This window comes from Meriones unguiculatus, chromosome 10 (genome assembly GCF_030254825.1).
Source record: "Meriones unguiculatus strain TT.TT164.6M chromosome 10, Bangor_MerUng_6.1, whole genome shotgun sequence".
NCBI classification, from domain to species: domain Eukaryota; kingdom Metazoa; phylum Chordata; class Mammalia; order Rodentia; family Muridae; genus Meriones; species Meriones unguiculatus.
Window position 1 is genome coordinate 88750444 of NC_083358.1, and position 18334 is coordinate 88768777.

Sequence of the window (18334 nt, forward strand, 5' to 3'; positions counted from 1 at the left end):
AAATGATTATAATAAAAACCAAGAGATTTGTCAGGGGACCAGAGATCTGCACTAACAACTATACTTGTCATTCTTCCGGAGGGCCCACGTTCGGTTCTGGATACCTGCTCCATGCATCTCAGAACCTATTCTAGTGGCTCCACCATCGTCTGGCCCCTTGTGCACTCCTGTGTACAGGCCCCCACTCTCCACATGCGTAATATTTTTAAAAGACATCTGTCAAGTTCACAGCACAGCTTTTTCAGTAGTGGCCTTTGATAGGAACATTTGGAAATGGGCCTACACTAGAGAGCTTGACCAAGTGTAACCAAGAGACAGCTGGAGTTTAATTTGCTTGGGGAAAAAAATGACAAATTGGAAGCACTGAAAAAGATCTTTGCCTTCTGGGGAAAGTAGGCTATACCCTATGGATAAATACGCCCTAGTTTTCATAAAAAGGATCATCAAACCAGAGTGACACCCGTTCATTTATTGATTTATTGTCTATGTTAATTTTGTGCTGTAACAGCAGCACCCCAGAGTGACACCCATTTGTTTATTTGTTTATTGTCTATGGCTAATTTTGTGTTTCAACAGTAATACTTAGCAATTGTGAATGAGACCACATGGCCTATAAAGCCTGAAATACTTCTGAGAAAAAGTCTGCTGGCCCTTAATCTAGGCCAATCCCTTCATTTTTCCTGATGAGAAAATTAATCATATTTACTTTAGAACATGGCAAAGGAAATTTCCTAATATATCATCTTTGCCAGTGTGCAGAAAACTCATCGACATGGTGACTATTTGCTGATATAAATAAAACATGCCTCATTATCTGGTTTTGTTCCTTCCCTGGCACAATCACAGTTCCTGGGAGCCCCCACAGAACATGGAGTTTTATTCTAACACTAGTCATTCTAGTACTCACTGCAAAACAGAAAGCAGTTCCCACTAGGCCCAGCAAAATCTAAGGTTAAAAAAGAGAGTGTGTGCTCAAGCCAAGAGCTCCATTTCACTTAAAATACAGGGAGGTGCTGTATTTCATCAGCATAGAGCATCAAAGGCTGCAGAACCCTGTCTTCCAGAGTCTAAGTAACCAGAGTCTAAATTCTCTCTCTGTCTCTCTCTGTGTGTCACTCACTCTCTTTCTTTCTCTCTCTCTCTCTCACTCATTCTCCGTATGACCTGCTTAGTTATTTCTTGGAAGGAACGAAAGGTCTATGGAGAAGGCATAAGGCTGCTGTTTCCCAGTCACTCCTTGCAAAGGTTGATTGCAGTCAGTAAGACTAAACAAGACCAGGAAAAGGGTGGGCCCCGTGTTTTAATCAGTGGCCTGGGAGGGTTATCAGCTGATTTTCACAAAAAGAAACACTTCAGGGTGGAAGCTTTAATTGGCTCTGATTAGTTTCACATTCTTTCCTAATTCAGCATGAACACTGAAAATAAATGCCACCCCTCGGGATGTTGACAGTGAAGTTAAACTTCAGCCTAAGCCTTCTGGAACAGTGAGACGGTGCCCTCTTCCAGCAGTGGAGTCGAGCAGACAGAGGGAAGGAAAAGGCCATTTTCTTCACAGGGGAACCAGCTCTGTTTTATATGACGCTGCAAAGAACAGCATTGATTTCAGCGCTGCATAAATAGTGGAGCTTGCTTGGGGGGCGCACAGAGAACCAGCCTTCGTGCTGTCAGAGAGGCCCACGCTACCCCCATGGTGTTGCTCTTGCCTTGCTGCTTTCGGGATGGCCGGGTGGAGCCATTTAAAATGCGTTCCCCATCCTTGGCAGAGGCGGCACAGTGCGCCAGCCCTTGGAGGTGTCTCACCGGGGCGTGCGAATTTTCAACAAGCTTCCTGTGGAATGTGGGTCTGTATTCAACTTTGAGGGTTCGTGGAAGGGGGCCACTTCACACCAAGTTTAAGCTGTGCTGCTGCTGCTGCCTGCCTTCCTTGTGGCTTCCAATGCGATATGACTCGAAGAGAGTTCAATATACTGCTGCATCTGGCCAAACGACATTAAACGAGTTTTGAGGGTTAAGAAGGGAGAGCCTGAGGGGCCGTGTCGGGGCAAGATAAAAAATGACCAGGAAGGTTAGTGCACTGGGTTCAAATGGTTATTATGCTCAGAATCAGGGGTGTGCAGGGGTCCTGTTGCTGGAGAGCACTGTTTCTTTCTGAGAGACTGCTCAAGGATATGCATTTTAATTTCCGTAAAACATTACCTCTACCTTTCTCCCGTACATTCGATAGGGTGGGTTACAGTCAAATATGTATTTACATGACTGTACATTTTCATTTTACATGACAATCTCAGAAACGACTAATATACCAACAGTCCTCACAGCCCAATATAATCTGTACAATGTTCTCCGGGGCAAAGCTTGAGCTACCCTAGAAGAGAAACCATCTAAACATTTGAACATCGTCACTACAAACTAACTAATGAATATTTGATTCTTGCCAGCTGCTTCATAATCCTCTTCCTGCCTAAAAGCCTCAAGATTACAAAGTCCAATTCGGCTTTCTCCGGGGCTTTGCGCCCGGCATGTACAACAGCCAAATCCCTCTGGTGTTTTGCTAACAACAACCACCACCACCACCACCACAAAGACAGTCAAGGCAGCTGGAATTGAAGTAATTTCTAAAAGAAGTTCATTAACTCTTCTGCAAGAACATGCAGTTCAAATCTGCCCTTGCTCTGCGGTCTCCCTAAGGCTGTCATAGTGTGAGGTCCACACTGAAGCCAGGAGTGGGGAAAGTCACCAGAGAACTAGAGGTCGAAGAGACTGGAAGGCATCTTAGGCTGAGAAGACACTTTATTCTCTAACAAACAGGCCTACAATAGGCTGGCAGATGCTGGCAGGCAGCTAGCCACACGTCAGCATGGAAATGCCACAGGCAATTAGGCACAGACACACATGTACATCAGTAGACAGGACTCACAGAGTCTGTCTACAGGAAGACACACACACACAGGCAGGCTGGCAAGGAAAAAAGTACTGACCTCTGACCTCTGACCTCAAGACCACAGTTAAACAACCCCATACAAAGGTGGCATTCTACCAGAGATCATTGTGTAACAGATTACATCATTGCTTACTCTTTATATCCCCAGACATCTGGTGTCGGCCATTTTGCATGGACTCCTAGCCCTTCCTGATGTCCAGTGATAGCCATCTTGGTTCATCATGAATATTGATATCAGCACCATGTTGTCTGACTGACAGTTATGGCTTCTGTTTCCTATGCATAGCTCCAGGGACCAAGAAACTAAGAAGCCACAAAAGTAGATGTTTTGGAAACTAATACCTTCAGTTTAAGAACCTGTTAGGTTTAAAAGATAAACCTAATAATAATAATAGCATGTTTCGATTATGTAACCCATTAAGGACTTTGAATGCATCCCCTGACTTAATCCTTCTGGCAATTCTCTGTAGGAAAGAGTATTATATCCACTTTAAAATAAGGAAAATGAAACACTCAGCTTACAATGAGTGCCTACCACCTTCTGTGAAACTTTGGCGTGTTACTTGGGTTATTTGGCGTGTTAACTTTTCTTGATGCTGACAACTGCCTTGACTATGACAACTAACAAGTAGTCGTGCAGGCTGTCCAGAGGTTGTTTTATAGATAACCAACTTCTAAGGGATAAAGTTAACTTTGCTTCATGACTTCAGAGGTTTCAATCTCCTTTGCTTCATCCTTAACGCAAATCCACCTTATGGCAGCCAGGAAGTAAAAACAGACATTGAAAGAATCCAGAGTGCCAACAGCTTATTTCATGGAATGGTCCCGGTGGTCTAACTCCTTCCATTGGGCCCTACGGGTGCCTCTTAAGAGAGTACCCCCTCCCAGTAATGTCAACTGAGGACCAAGCCTTGTCACAGGTTTACTTCCAGAGCCAAGCTACAGCACTTGGTTCAAAGTATCATAATTTCAGCTGCTACAAGACAGATTTCACAGTTTGATGTCTATAGCTCTCTATTAACAATTAATTATTTTAATTTAATGGTTTCCTTTGTTAGTCATTATTATTATCCCTCTTTAACATCTAGAAATCATCTCAATTGAAGGGCTGCGTGTTTATGTTGTGTAGTAAGGTATTAGCTAAATAATGAATGAATGAATGAATGAATGACTCAGAGCTCAAAGAACTTTCTATGTGTTCAAACATCAAGTCCTTCCTTGTAATAGACAGTCATCATCACCACACTCATGCCAGCTCTTTACACATTAACTTGTGACTATTTATAATTACAAAGCCACAGCTTATAAAGGTACTATTTGTGGATGAAGTTGAGGGGTCCTATAAGCCCATCTTTGCTCCTGATATCAGTTGTAAACTTTAGTTCTCAGGAATCATGATTGGGTGGAATAACTCACTTCAAATAACTCACTGGAAACTGTTTACCCACAGGTACGGTATAAGATACAAGTTTGGCAAAGTTAAAATCAAGTCAGGAAAGAGGTACAACAAAATCTTAGGCAAGGTCCATGCTGAATTTCCAGCCTCCCTAACCCTGTGGATTCATTTGCTCATTCCAAATGCAATGTATGACGATTCAGAGTTTTGTCAATCCATCTGTCCCAAATCTTTCCTGGGGAGCTGTGGCCAATTTTGCACATGGCTAACAGTTCCTGGATTCTCCAGAGGTCAAGTGGAATCCCTGTGGTTGCACCATAATTGATACTGCTGGGCTGTGTGGCACAGCCTGAGGCCCCAGTCACCCTGTCAGCATGACAGGAAAGGGCTCAGAATCAACGCCTGAAAGATAAAAACAGAAGCAAGCCTGAGGGAAGGTTGAATCCCCCCCTTTCTCTCTCTCTGTACCGATCCATTTGTGCATATGTACAGGAGGCATGTGTTACACGTGTGTGACTGTGCATAGAGCCAGATGTCAACATTGGTTGGCTGGCTTCCTCATTTGCTTCCCACCTTATTTTTTGAATCTGGAGCTTACTGGCCAGGAAGCTCTGAGCATCTACCCGCTTCCTCCACCCCCCAGCACTGTGATTACAAATGTGAACGGCCACACCCATTCCTTTTTTGTGGGTGCTGAGGATTGAAAACTCAGGTTGCCATATTTGAGGAGCAAGCCATTTTCTTACTGAGCTGTCTCCCCAGCCCCTAATTTCTTTTTATTTTAATTAATTTATTTATTCACCTTGTATGCTGATCATAGCCCCTTCCCTCCTATCCTCCTGCTCCCACCCTTCCTCTCTCCTCTCCTTCCCTCTCCCCCTATTTCTCAGATAAGGAAAACCCCTTACCCATCTGCCCACCCACCCCAGCTCATTAAGTATCATCAGAACTGAGCCTATTCTCTCCCCCCTGTGGCCTGGTGAGGCAGCTCCACCGGGGGGAGGGCAACTAATCAGGAAACAGACAACAGAGTCTATGTCAGAGACAGCCCCCAAGTCATGCATAAAAGTGGGAGGAAGGGTAGAAGGACCTGGAGGTGACAGGAGCTCCACAAGACCAACAGAGCCAACTAACCAGGGCCCAGAGCGGCGTGCAGAGACTGAAGCACCAACCAAAGACCATGCATGGACTGGACCTAGGCCCTCTACACAGATGTAGCAGATGGACAGCTCAAGGTTCATGGGGTCCCCAGAATTTCTTGAACATACAAATAATTTAAATGAAACCAAGGTGTTTTCAAAAGCCTATCTCCACTTGCATATACTCTCTCGAGTAGGGGTCTGGACCAGTTAAAGATGTGGTGCCTGCTGTGACCCGAGGTCACTTTCCAGGTATGCTACCATTTCTGTTGCTGCAAGTGTAAACAAACATGAAATCACAAGTCACATTCTTTCGTGTGACTAGGGTAGGGAAATCCAAATAAAGATTAGAGGCCCTGATTAGCCTTGCTCTGTCTCATTTTTGCCCCATACAGAATATAAACTTAACTTCTAGAATGATCCCAATTTCTAAGGTGTGATATTTCGAGAACAAGCCCGCGGTATTTATGAGCTGGACCAAAACTTCAACTTCCGTGCAAACTCTGAAATCTCTGCACGTGACTAAACTTCCCCATCTCCTTTCTCCAACATAGCTCCTAAAAACACATTTTATAAAAGCACAGCTCTGTGAGTCAGCCAGACTCAGTATGAATTTTATGTCAAGTTTGTAGCTCTCTAAGCCATACCCTATCCCAGTCACTGTCTGGATTTGTCCAGACACCGGAGTCTGTTTCCTCTGACGGCGAGACCGCTGCCTTCCTCTCCAGCGCTGCTTTTCATGTGATAGCCTGGGAATTGCAGTCAGGGAGAAATCCAAGGATGGTGTGTTCCCCTTATTTTTAGGGATCTCAGCATTGCGCTACTGGATGCTCATTTCCTGAAAGATGAGTTTACTTTCTTTCTTATTTTCTATATGCTTTGGAGAAGGGAAGTCAGGTACAAACTACCCAGCCATGGCCCAAATCTAGGACAAACATGAAGGTCTCTTTATTTTTAAAGGATGGAAATGGTCTCGTGGATCCCAATGTTGTCTTGACCTTGCTTGGGTAGCCTCGAATGACCCTGGGCTTCTGATGCCCCTGCCTCTACCGCCTGAATAGTGGGTTTACAGGACTTCACTGCCACACCTGGCTTCTGTGGTACTGGGAATCAAACACATGACTTTTAGCATGTGAGGAGAGCATGCTACCAACTGAGCTACAGCCCCAGCCTGTAAGGTCCTTACACAGAATTAAATTCTCATGAGTTGCCATCGCTTCTTTGCTTTTCTATATCCTTTCTCTCTTTTCTTTTCATGCATTACTAACTAATATAATCTGGATAATTTCCATAAAAAACGATAATACATCTCAGGGCAAGTCAACACATCCTCCAGAAAAACTCTGTAACACAGTGGCAGCAGTAAATGATGGCTAAGCAGCATCTAGACTTCTTACCTTCCGTAAGGCCCTGTGAAAAAAAAATATGGAATCATGGTTGCCAATTACTTAAGTGCATCATTAGGGGAAAAAAAGAGACAAAGTGTCTACAAATAGCGAAAGAAACACAAGCCATAATTCCTAAATTAAGTTACAGGGATGAAGCCAGCAGAAATTAGTTCTTCTACATATCCTATCCCAGGAGGAGACCATTCTCTGCCTTCCCTTGTGTTGTAGGTAAAAAGCATGCACAGCTGAACATAAGGAATCTTTGTCTGCCCAGCTGCAGTGGGAGATTTTTGCTTTCACTGCTCCATCAACTTGTGCAGCCACATATTTTTCAGTCTATGGAGACCTTGAAGAGCTCTTAGATAGGCCATAGAGTCATCTTGACAGAGAAAACCAGGTCAACTCTTCATGGACAGTAAATAATTGCCTTTGAGTTATTATTTCATGGTGGTCATGAAGGTTTTTTGTTTTGTTTTGTTTTGTTTTCTATTTTGTATCACGGTCTTTGTTCCTAGCTAGAAACCATCTAGGTGAGAGAGGCGCACACCGATCCCCTATTTTTCAGAATATGGCCTTCACTGATTCCTTTTTTTTCCTCGCAACTTATTTTGGTAGTTCAGAGAAGAGACAGCAGAATGCAATAATGTGTGCTAAGAAACAATATGTAGAAGGGTTTGGAGACCTGAGAAATAGCTTCAGAGTTAGCATATGCCAGTACTAAAATACTTGGGTGTCTGGGTTGGTACCTCTTACTAACACAATAGTGTAGCAGTAGAGTAGGACTGGGCATCACATTTTATATGGAGGTTTTTAGTCTCAGGATAGAAGAGTCCACTAAGAATTTTAATCTCCATGTGTCTTAAGTGAATACCAAACCAATTATTCTGGGAACAGGGGCCAAAGCAGCAAAGATATTTAAATCTCCAACTGATCTCAATATGCAGTTAAGCTTGCAGATCACTGACTGGTGCTGTTTGCGAGTCAGCTGTCTCCTGCAAAACTGAAGTGATATAACTGAGCCTCTTGCAGTCCAAGCTCTTTAAATCCACCATTATGTTCCTTTGGTCAGTGTCTCAGTGGGTTCTCTTTCAGCTTCAGCTCTGAGGCCCTGATGAATTCACATGATCTCCAAAGTTTATACTGTTTCCCAAGATGTTTGCCCAGTTGTTCACCGAAGGGTGGGGGGAGGCTATTAGCTGCCCAAAGAGAAGAATGAGTCTAATACGAATACAAGAACAAAGATGTAAGGAATGGAAAGAAGCCTTTTTGAAGATGCAGGAAACACCTGTTTATTGATCCCTCCCTGCTGGAGAAATCATGTCTGAACGTTTTCATAATTACAGATTCATACCCCTTATATATTAGATAACAATTTCCATGATTCATTACTCTTTTGCAAGAGACGCTGTAGCTTCTTGCTTTTGCCCTGACAGTGCTCTGTTCTCCTCATTTCTCTCTCCCCCAGAACAGATGTCTAATGAGATAAAGCAGAGTCAGTCACATGAGCTATTATTGAAGGCTCTGGGAAGAAGAAAACCAAGAATGGGGCCCACCTGCACAGCACACTCACCTGCTGTGAGCCACTCTGTCTACGCACTGCCTCCTTCCACGGCTCTTGCCACTTCACAAGTGTGCTACCGAAGGTCTGCATAACTCCTATGACACTCCAAGGTACTGGGAAGCAAGAGACCACATAAACACACAATGCTTACCCTACCAAGAGGCAGCATCTTGGTAGATGCCAAAACACCTACTGAGGTCAACTGGTAGGAATCTGAAGCAAAATGTCTCTATACAGCAAAAGGGGTGTGATGCCATCAGCCTCCTCAGATCTTCAGTACAGTCCACTTATAGTCTTCTGAAACAGTATTCAGGCCTTCTCACCCTACATTTACAAAATGTCTCTGGTTCGAGAACAAGACCTTCTGTTTTTGGTTTTTTGTTTTTTTCCCGACCTGCCCTGCTTCCTCTGTCCTTACATCCTCTATTGGAACACAGCCCATTCGGATGGGGAAGAAGACTGCCATAAAATGCTGTCTTCTAGACATGGGTTCGGCACTCCTGTGCACACAGAAGCTGTGGTTACCTGCATGGGACCAGGCCAGCTAAAACTCCAGCATATACAGAGCAGGAAATCCCTAGGTGCCACACTTTACTGAGGAGCTACTGTCATTTAATAGCTGCTGGGGGAGGGAGACTCGGTCCTTATTGAGGATGTGGTGACTATCCCCACACCCAAGCACATACATGTAGTCCAGTTGGGAGGAGGATGTACTGAAAGGTATCTGGGGAAGCCGCATGGGGAAATTGGGAGTAACTACCATATTTTGTGTTTACATCAGGGAAATTCTCAAGAATAAATTTAAAAATTTTAAGAGGAATACAAACCATCATTCATGCTCCAGTCTAAGTAATCATTAAGATACCATTATTCAGCATCTACTCTATACCAGAAACTAATCTGAACAATTTGGTTTAGTCAGAGGACAATCAATTCTTTCCTTCTACCACGGGTCCCAGGGATTAAATGCAGGTTGTCTTGGTGGCAAGCATCTTTGTCACCTCACCAGCCTAGTTACCAAAGCCATTCAATCTATCTACAACAGTTATATTACTAAGTTAGCCCCCTAAAAAGAAAACCAAAGCTCTAGGAGATGAAAGAGCAATCAGCATATTCCAACATTTTCATGTATAAAGCTGATACTCTAGCCAGGCAGTGGTGCCACATGCCTTTGATCCCAGCACTCGGGAAGCAGAGGCAGGTGGATCTCTGTTTTGAGGCCAGCCTGGTCTTTAGAGTGAGTTCCAGGACAGCCAGAGCTACACAAAGAAACCCTTTTTCATAAAATGAAAAAAAAAAAAAAAATGGATGCTTGTGGCCATACAATAGTCACTTGCTCCTTGTTTTTCACTTTTTTCAAAAGAAAGCTTTATTAACTATTATCTTGTATATCTAAAACACTTTTTTATTTTTTTTCTTTAAAAATCTAAGTATGATAGTGTACAAGTTTTTTTATTTTTAATTATTTGCTTTATTTTTAAAATTTTCATGCTACATATTTTAAGCATATTTTCCCTACCCACACAACTTCATGTCTCTCAAAAAAATGAAAATAGAAAAACAAAAATGAAACTAAAAGCACACAAGAGGAGAGAGAGAGGGAGAGAGAGACAGAGAGTCTGTTTCAGGTCGCCTGACTACTCCAAGCTTGGGATCTGCACTGCAGTGTGGTTGATATACCCAGTAAAACTGTGCTTCACTCTCCCAGCAGGTAGCAACAGCAAGCAGCTTCTCCCTGTATCCTGAACCAAACTCCCTTCCAGACTTTTGTGTTTCCCTCCGCTTTGAGTTCGGGTTCCTGTTTCTGGGACAGGGTCTCACTTTATATCCCAAGCTGGCATAGAAATGGCCGTGATCCCTCTGCCTGAGGCTCGCAAGTGCTGAGATTATAAGCCACTACCACATTTCTTACCTCCTTCACATTTTCCTGATTATTTCTTTTGCATTCATTTCTGATGTTGCAATGATGTTTTCTTTCCTTCTCTAAGTGTACTGAAAGCCTCATAGGACCACAGAACCACTCAACAAGCCTGGAGCGATGCACCCACCTTCTGGAGGCACACTCAGAAACTGCTCTTATTTTTCCGTCATGGGTAGGTGTTTTCTGCTACTCTTTCATCTGCCCACAATCACACTGGCTTAACCCAATCACTTAATCCTTCCCACTTGGTCAGAGCCCAAATGCAGGAGCTAAGTAACTAAGGTGAGAGGTTAAGAAGGCCAAGGAAGGTGCATCAAAGACAGAGTTCATTACCTCTGGGATGTCTTGATAAGGGCGATCAGAACTAAACAGAGAATTTGGGCTTTCATAACAAATAGAATGTTTGAGAAAATACTGATTAGATAGCATTCCATATGTTCACCAACCATCATAGTTTCCAAACTACTTTTAATAATTGCTTCTGTCTTCTTTGAGTAGAATGTTTTTTTCCAATATCTTGTAGGCCAGGGCAAAATGAAAAACACAGGATGTACATTTTGAGCATAGTGACCATTTGGTCAGTCAATGAGTGAAAAAAAAAAAAAAATATTTGCAAGTTCAGAAAAATAAACCTGGGAAAGTGATAACTCTCAGAGTTCAATGGTTCCTTAAGGGGAAACAGGAAGTTACGCAAATGGTACTTATGGGCAAAGTGAAATAATTCTCATCCTAAGAGATTTTTCAAGTTAGCACCAAGCACTGACTCCTCAGACTATATCCATTGCAGCTCAGCTTTTGCAGACGTAAGAGAAGCAGAGGTCATGGGCTGTGGCATCCTGAGTATGACATTCCCGGCTCCATGCTTCTCCAACTCCAAAGCTCCTGGATGGTCAAGCTTCTGTTTGGAACCATAAGATAGAATACGAAAAGAAAGACGTCAGAGAGTGCAGCGTCCCATCCGCTCACTCACCGACAAACTCACCCTGACCCTCAACTTAGGAACCTGAGGTCACCATATGATGGCGAAAGAGGTGGAAATGTGAGTCACCTCACTGTCGTCTGCTGTTTCTGTGAGCATAAAACGAAGCCTTCCCTTATTCAGTGGTTTGCTTCCCTTTAAGCTTGGCAGGCTGGCACCTACTTACTTTCTTTTCTTCAACAGTCTTATGGGTAACTTGTGAAAATGGTTCTTCAATTCAACCAGAGAATCAAGATGTTTTATATAATAAGTGCCTGCCTTAAGCATGCAGAACCTGTCTTCTACCTAGAATTTGAGTTGAGGTTTCCTATTTCTCTTTAATGCCTGTGAAGCTTTTAGGAATTATAACTGTAGGTTCCCACCACTTCCTGGCCTCTCTCTAGCTACAGAATGCCTGGTCGTGCCATAACCTTTCAGAGAATTAGTTAGCTGGAGTGTCATATGACCCATGTCAAGTTTCAACTCTACCTCTCCTTGCTTTGGGGACCTTGACTAACATAATCATCTTTCTGAACCTCAGAACCTTTACCTACCAAAAGAAGAAAAACCCTCAGCATTAGAGGGCTCCAGGTGAGAAGAGTGTGCAAAGCTGTGTAACTCACACATCCGCAGCAGGCTGTGTCAAGCAAGTTGAAGTTTCTTGCAGCTCTTTCTGCCTATGAACCTATAACCACTGCCAAGGTTCTCATTTATTTTTCTCTAGTCCTTTTCAGTAGTATATATACAGCTCTTTTGTATGTATAGATTTGGCTTTTAAATATAAGCTAGTTTATTACAATGTTATATACTGGGAATTCAATCTGTATATACTAACAAAATATACAACCTCATAATTATGTGTCCTAAAATTGTATATAATGCTACATATCTGTTCTATGATATTTATATGTATATGTAGATTAATCAAATTCCTTTTTTACATTTTTCATTATTATTTTTTTATTATTATTACTTACAATTTATTCACTTTGTATCTGGGCTGTAGCCTCCTCCCTCATCTCCTCCTGGTCCCACCCTCCCTCACTCTCCCCGACTCCCATGCCCCTGCCCTAGTCCACTGATATGGGATGTCTTCCTTCCCTACTATCTGATCCTAGCCTATCAGGTCTCATCAGGGCTGCCTGGATCCTCTTTCTCTATGGCCTTGTCAGGCCACCTCACCAGGGTGAGACGACCAAAGAGCAGGCAACCGAGTTCATGACAATGACTGCCCCTGCCTCCTTTACTAGGGAACCCCCATATACAAACTAAAGTATACTCCACTGTTCGAAATAGATACAGAAACCAAGATGCTCAACATAATTAGGTAACTAACTAGCCCTCTCTCAGCAGAGATCAGCCTGGGCATCAGCTTGGCTGTCAATCAGTAAAAGGTAATCCAAGAACTCCTTGTGTGTATAACATCCTGTTTTGAAGCATCTACAAAATCTGCGTCTGAGATTTGAAGGGGATAAAAGCACACTGATGTTGTGATGGTTGGCTTCAACTGTCAACTTGAGGAGATCCAGAATCCCCTGGGGTGATGAGCCTGTGGGAACACTTGTAGAGGATTACCCTGACTGGGTTAAGTGAGGTGGGAAGGCCCACCTTCTGTGGGTAGGAACCACTGTGGGTGGCCCCTTTCCCTTGGCTGAGACCCTGGACTGTATACAAAGGAAGGGATCTGAGCACCAGCATTCGTCTCTGTCTGGTTCCTGACTGGACATGGAATGGGATTAGTGCCCTCAAGCTCCTGCTGCCCATTGGCTACATCTGAGCAGTGGTCCAGGTCCTCTCCAGGCATGGTCCTTGGTTGATTCATCAGTCTCTGCAGGACCCGCTGAGCCCAGATATTTTGGCTCTGTTGGTCTCCTTGTCCTGGAGCTCCTGGAGCTCCTGTTCCCTCCAAGTCTTTCTATCTCCACCTTCTTCCATAAGATTCCCTGCACTCTGTGGTAAGCTCCTGTCCTGTTCCTTGTCTTCTCCTACTTCTGATGTCTATCTTGTTTGCCCTTCTGAATGAGGATTAAGCCTCTTCCTTAAGGTCCTCCTTGTTGTTTAGCTTCTTTAGGACTATAGATTTTACTATGTTTATCCTATAGTATATGGCTAATATCCACTTATAAGTGAGTATATACCGTGTGTGTCTTTCTGCTTCTGGGTTACCTCACTCAAGATGATCTTTTCTAGCTCCCACCATTTACCTGCAAATTTCACGATTTCCTTATTTTTAATTGCTGAATAGTATTCCCCTATGTAAATGTACCATAATTTCTGTATCCATTCTTCGGTTGAAGGACATCTAGACCTCTAAATCAAGATCCAGCTATACCACTCTTGGGCATCCAAAAGATGCTCAACCCATACAACAAGGACATTTGCACAACTATGTTCATAGCAATTTTATTCATAACAGCCAGAATCAAAGTCCTTTTAAAATATGGTTAACAACACCTGGTATAATAAATCTGTTATGTGAGTATAAACACATTATGCAATTTGGGGTTGTTAGAAATTATTTTCTTTCAGGGAATAATGACAATATTAGAAAGTATGGAATGTAATGATTCTATTGTAAAAGTGAGTCATAATTTATTTAATCATTTCCCTTTTTTAATTAGCTTTTTTTTCCCCTGTTTTTTGAGACAGGGTTTCTCTGTGTAGCCTCGACTGTCCTGGAACTTGCTTTGTAGACCAGGCTAGCCTTGAACTTATAGAAATCTGACTGACTCTGTCTCCCAAGTACTGGAACCAAAGGTGTGCACCGCCACTGCCCAGCTTCATTTCCCATTTTTAATCTATAAAAATGCTTGTTTGGTAAATTTTTGCTGTTGTTATTGTTGTTATGATGATGTTACTTGATTTATTTGCTGTAACAAATAAAATTCTAGAAATAACCTCTGTGCAAAAATGTATGACTGTAAGGGAGATTTCTAGGACTGAAATGACTGGATCAAAGGGCACCAGGCTTTCTAAGTCTTTTGCAAACCAAACTATCATCAACTTCTGTTTTTGAAGTATTGTGCCATTTAGATAATATGCAAATAATTCATTTTTATGGTAGCTTTTTGAAATTACTATCCATTGTAATCATTATTGATTTTTTATGCACCAACAAATAACATCTCTTTTTTTATATTCATAATTACCAGGAAATTGAAGATTTGTTCTGCTTATGGCTTTTAATTATTTCCACTTTGAGTTATTTCTTCTTGTCCTTGTTCCATTTCAGCATTTTCTTTATGGAATGGTGTAATGTACAGCTTGAGTATCTCTCTTCTCATAAAAACAATTCAGATTTTTCATCTTCATCTTACTATTACCAATGAATTTTAACGCTGTGCTTTAAGTTTTTGAAACTCGGACTTGCCAGGCAATTTCTTCCATTGAGTTCTCTCAAAACTAAGTAACAGGGATTTCTGCTGAATGGGTGCAACTGTTCTCAATCCAGAAGTCAGGGCAGAGGCCCTGATGGTTGACATTCTTTCCAGAAGCCTGTGTGCAATCATCAGCCAAGGACTGTTAAGTCCAGATGCAGGTCTATGAATAGGCAAGGCAGAGAGAGTTCTCCTGTGCTGCAGCATCTGAGCAATGACAAGGACCTGGAATTCTAGCACTTGGAAGACAGGGCATTTCTATTGTACCGTGTATCTGAGGGGGCTGGAATCAGAGGTAGTGATATCCTGGGGAGAATGGTGAAAGGGTATAGGATCATGCCAGAATTGATGCTGCTGTGAGGAACTGGTGTTTACAAGACCAACACAGAAGCTGTACTGAGAAATGTAAGCATAAAAGGGGTTCAGCTGGCCTCCTGGTTCTAGGATTTGCTTCGTTCTCTGACTAGATCCAGCTGGATGCTGAGCAAAGGTAAACCTCTTATTTTCCTTGTACTTAAATTCTACATTCTGGCTTCCTATATAATATGAAAGCTTATTGTGGCTGTTAGCATTCATATTTGACACCAAATAATGCCTGGGCCACATCCTAAGCCTTTTATGTTCACTACGGTTTTCTTTTTTTTTTTTTTTTTTCTTTTTTTACTCTTTTTTTTATTTTATTTTTCTTTTTAGTTACATTTTGTTAACTCTGTGTCCCAGCTGTATCCTGCTCCCTCATTCCCTCCCCAACCCTACACTCCCTCCCTGGTCTCCTCCCTGTCCCTTTCCAAGTCCACTGATAGGGGAGGACCTCCTCCCCTTTCATTTGACCCTGTTTTATCAGGTAGCTTCAGGGCTGGCTGCAAAGTCCTCCTCTGTGGCCTAACAGGACTGCTCCTCCCCTGGGGGGGGGGGCTGTCAAAGAGCCTTCCCTTGAGATCCTGTTAGAAATAGTCCTTGTTCCCCTTACTTTGGAAAACTACTTGGTTACTGAGCTACCACAGGCCACATCCAAGCAGAAGTTCTAGGTTATATCCATAGATGGTCCTTGGTTGAGTGTCAGTCTCAGAAAAGACCCTGTGCCTGGATATATTTGGTCCTTGTAGAGCTCCTATCCTTTCCATATCATACTAACTCCCCTTCTTTCATATGATTCCCTGCACTCTGCCGAGGGTTTGGTTATGAGTCTTAGTGTCTGCTTTGAAACACTGCTAGATAGAGTCTTTCAGATGCCTTTTGTGGTAGACTCCTGTCATACGTTCAATGCACATCCCATTTGTCTTTCTAAATGAGGATTGATCATCTTCGCTTGTGACCACTTTCTTGATTATCTTCTTTAGTTGTGTAGATTTCATTATGTTTATCATATCTTGTAGGTCTATATAAGCGAACCTCGTGAAACTGAAAAGCTTCTGTAAAGCAAAAGACACTGTCATCAAAACAAAACGACAGCCTACAGATTGGGAAAGAATCTTCACCAACCCATTATCTGACAGAGGGCTAATATCCAGTATATATAAAGAACTAAAGAAGCTGAAAAGCAACAAACCAAGTAATCCCATTAAAAAATGGGGAACAGAGCTAAACAGAGAATTCTCGAAAGAGGAACATTGAATGGCAGAGAAACACTTAAAGAAATGCTCAACCTCATTAGCCATTAGGGAAATGCAAATCAAAACGACCCTGAGATTTCACCTTACACCCATCAGAATGGCCAAGATGAAAAACTCAAGTGATAACACATGCTGGAGAGGTTGTGGAGAAAGGGGAACCCTCCTCCATTGCTGGTGGGAATGTAAACTGGTACAACCACTTTGGAAGTCAATCTGGCGCTCTCTCAGACAACTAGGAGTAGTGCTACCACAAGACCCAGCTATACCACTCCTATGTATATACCCAAAATTTGCTCAAGTACACAACAAGGACATTTGTTCAACCATGTTTGTAGCAGCTTTATTTGTAATAGCCAGAACTTGGAAACAACCCAGATGTCCATCAACGGAGGAATAGATACAAAAATTGTGGTATTTTTACACAATGGAATACTACTCAGCAATCAAAAAGGAGGAAATCATGAAATTTGCAGGCAAGTGGTGGGATCTAGAAAAGATCATTCTGAGTGAAGTATCCCAGAAGGATACTAAGAATGATTGAAAACTACAGTTTTCAATCATTGAACTTTATGAACTATATTTTCTCCATGGTTGAAGCTGAAGAAACTGAGGTAGAGAAAGGTTGAGTAACTGGCCCATGGTGAAATTAACATTTTCAAACTAGTCAGCCTGATTCTAGAGATGGCACTATTACAATATTCCAAAATATTCCATATTTGTCAATAAAAAAATGAGAACTGTCAACTTTAATATGTGTGTCTAATCATGTGACTATGATGACTTTGACATCTATTTTTATTCTGATTGATGGAGAAGGGTTAAACTTGTGTTAAAGATGATGAGATTATTTGGGTCTCCGGCTTTGCAACATCTGGTACTTCAAGAAAGAATACGAGGAGAAAATACAAACTTAACATGTTGGCTGCAGCCTGGAATTGGTTTGGCATGGGATTAGCTTCAAGGTGGCCCAGACTGGATGCACAAAGTCAGATTGGCTTCATGTTTACCATTCCTGTGACTCCCTAAGCACTGGCCTCCAGCAGAAGAGGGGAGGGTGCAGAGCAGAGGGTTCCCAGAAATAGAATATTTGAGCCATCTTCCAATGAATCTTCCCAGCCAAACGGGCAAAGACTGACGTTGATCAGGCTGCAGCTTCAGAAGCAGAGGTGGCCAGGGAGCTGCTTGAGGTCCCACACAGTGAACAACAAGAGAGCCCAACCAGCAGCCAGCACACTGCTTCTCACCTCTTTCCCTCCACTCCACCTTTTAGAATACAACGAGGTTTGGTTTTGGTCTGAGAATACACACATACCCCCCTGCTTAAATTCTTCTGTACGTTTCCATCCCCTACGGGGGGCAGTGTGGCTTCCTAACTTGTCCCTGTGGACAACTCCTGATGGTCTTGCTCTGCTTGCTGATCTCTCTCCTACTCTGTCCCACTTGAAGTTTCCATCCAGACTCTGGGACCTACTGGTAAGCTCTCAAACATGCATCATACTCACTCTGTCTCTGCCTCTGTCTCTGTCTCTGACTCTGTGTGTGTGTGTGTGTGTCTGTCTGTCTGTCTGTCTCTCTTTCTCTCTCTCTGTCCCTTTCTCTGTTTCTCTCACCCCTCTGCTCTGCTTTTATTTTCTTCCTTCAGTTTCTCTCTTTGGATAACTCCCAAGCACCTCATCCACATCAACGTAGTCACAAATGATCTACAGCTTTGGTCTCATTTCAAATATTGCCTTACCTGTGAAGCCTCTCTGACTACTCTTTAGTGGTTTATGGAGCCTGCTTATTGCTATAACTCTTTCACCCTTGGCCAGGCAGATATTTAGTCCTGTGTTTGTTCCTCACATAGAATATAAGTTCCTCCGAGAGAGGGAAGATAGTGTTTAAGCTCTCTAGCTCCTCTGTCCGTTGAATAGGCAGGCAAGTGGAATAGATGATTCGATAAAAGAATGGGTAAAATCTTTTACCGTTGATAAGTTCCTGTGTTTCTGTTGGTCCTTAAAATTGGCAAAGAGGGGCTGGAGGGATGGCTTACTGGTTAGC

The 18334-nt window shown here is 42.6% G+C and overlaps 1 long non-coding RNA gene across 1 annotated transcript; it reads right to left on the bottom strand.

The window, feature by feature from the left end:
- Nucleotides 1-1351: 1351 nt before the first annotated feature.
- On the bottom strand, nucleotides 1352-8557 carry LOC132656920 (uncharacterized). Its single transcript, XR_009594730.1, has 2 exons — nucleotides 8435-8557; nucleotides 1352-1976 (listed from the first exon to the last, which is right to left on the bottom strand). It is a non-coding gene; the product is annotated as an uncharacterized LOC132656920 (long non-coding RNA).
- Nucleotides 8558-18334: the final 9777 nt, after the last annotated feature.